At 45.8% G+C, this 2281-nt stretch overlaps 1 pseudogene across 1 annotated transcript; it reads right to left on the reverse strand.

The window, feature by feature from the left end:
• Positions 1 to 417: 417 nt before the first annotated feature.
• LOC308432205 (vacuolar protein sorting-associated protein 4A-like) lies at positions 418 to 1650 on the reverse strand (annotated as a pseudogene). Its single transcript has one exon. The product of its transcript is annotated as a vacuolar protein sorting-associated protein 4A-like (transcript).
• Positions 1651 to 2281: the final 631 nt, after the last annotated feature.

Below are 2281 nucleotides of genomic sequence, written 5' to 3' on the forward strand. Positions count from 1 at the left end.
TGGGATGGCTTTTCCTACTTTACACAGTCAGCTCACAAGTAGCCAAAGTTAAGAGGAAAGGAGTGAGAGCAGGGGCCTGGTGGCTCCCACTCCTTAACACCTTCCAGATGATATTTCTCTTTATTTTTAACAAGACAGAAATTAAAGCAGCATTAATTTAGGGGAACAAAAGTTAGACAAGAACAGACCAGGGCAAGGAGTGTGAGCATCCAGTAGTGAAGTAGGCAGAGCCAGTGGCAAGTGTCCTACATGGTGAAGCATCTCTGCAGCTTTGGAGGTCCCTTCATCCTACTAGGTTGGCAGCAGTAGAGGGAATACTATTGACCTCACGACTTCAGGCTCTGCCTGGCCACTGGTTTGGGAAATCCCATGAATTTGCTCCAGTCAAACTCTCAATTTCATTATCAACATGAAGCTTTAACTCTCCTGCCCAATGTCCTCAGAGAATTTCCTTACTTTCAGGAGGTCGTCTGCATTCACTGTAGGCTGGGTAGTGGCCAAAGACCGGAGCATGGCCAACATGCAAACCATAGGCTCTAAGAGTTTAGCACCAGGGACACCCAACCAAGTCATCTCTATGTCCCCTGGATCTCCTGGAGAACATGGGGTCAGAAGATCATCAATCATAATACTAGGGTTGGTTCCAGAAGGACCACAAACCTTCTTTACGTGTGTTGATGACTGTACTTTTCTGACTGACTGCATGAGGGAGTCTCCCGCACGATAATGCTGATATAAGCTCATGAGTAGCCTTCTGTCTTTCGGGTCAGATCATGGATGTTAGCATCTGTGAAGTTGTGAGGTGTGCTTCCCAGGTGTAACCGAAACATCTGGGCACAGGCTGCTTCCTTTGGCAATGGGATATAAATTCTCTTTTCAGACCTCCTCCCGATGGCTGAATCCAATACCCAGGGGATGTTTGTGGCACCAAGAACAAGAGTCCCATCATTATTATTCCCCACTCCTTGCATCTGGACCAAGAACTCTCTTTTGATCCTTTGGGTGGCCTCCCTCTCGGTTTCGTTCCGTGACCCACAGAGGGAATCCATCTCATTAATAAAGATGATGGAAGGCTTGTGCTGCCTCGCCAACTCAAACAGGTTGACTAGCTTCTCGCTTTCTCCCAACTACTTAGACATCAGATCCGACGAGGACACAGAAGACCGTGGAGTTGTTGGCAACTGTTGCCACACCTTTGGCCAGATAGGACTTGCCTGTGCCTGGGAGCCCGAAGAGCAGTATACCTCGCCATGGAGTGCATTTGCCTGTGAGTAAGTGTGGGAATTTAATTGGCAAAATCACAGCTTCTTTGAGAGCCTCTTTAGCCCCCTCCAGTCCAGCTACCTCATTCCACCGTATGTTGGGCTTCTTCATCGCTCTGATTCTCTTTGACTGACTTCTTGCCATGCTTCTCTTTGTTTCGTAAATAATCCTTCAGCTTCTCCGCTCGGTCTAGGTACTGCATGCACTTTGATTGAATGCTTTCCTTGCCTTGTCCCTGTGTGCTTCATATTTGATGGCGTGGAGGAAATACTCCACAGCATGCTGGTAGAGTCGGAGTGCCTCCTCATAGTTCTTGGCTTTGTCCTCTCCTGTGGCTTTTGTCACCAGATCCATGGCTTTCTGGAGAGTTGATGTTATCATTTCATATCCTGGGTCTGCCTCACACCCCGTGGTGCTGCTTGTGGCCGAGGTGGTGGGTCCACTAGCCCAGCCAGACCCTCTTAGCTATAGTCCCATCTGTGAATGACTGCCAAACAGCCTCATGAGAGATGTTGAGCCAGGATCATGTCAATCTGCTCGTGGATTCTTGACCATCATACATGTGTAACAAAACCTGTACACTTTTATTATGGACAAATTAAACAACAGATTTTATGCCTAAGGATAATCTTTCTTCATAAGCCTATGAAAGCTAACCAAAAATGAAGATGAGAGGCGGGGGGGGGGGGGGGGGGACTCTAAATTGAGTTTGGCCATTGTCTACTTCCCTTCCAGGCACACCTAAATTCTTTTAAATCCAGGCCTTTGGGCGTGTCCTTGTTCAGCACTCTACATTTATTCTGAAAGTCAGAAAAAGGAGGTTTTAGTTTAGTTGAAATGGAAGATCTATTTTGAGAAAAAAAAAATCAAGAGACGTTCCTAGAGTCTAGTATTTTTCTGTGGAATGGTATGAAGGTTTCAGTCTCTTTTGGGTTGAGATTTTAAGTTTCATTTATTGTTAATACTGTCACCATTATTATCATTATTATCCTAATATAACTAAAGTATGAAAAGCACT

This window comes from Micromys minutus (assembly GCF_963924665.1).
Source record: "Micromys minutus genome assembly, chromosome: 18".
Classification (NCBI taxonomy): domain Eukaryota; kingdom Metazoa; phylum Chordata; class Mammalia; order Rodentia; family Muridae; genus Micromys; species Micromys minutus.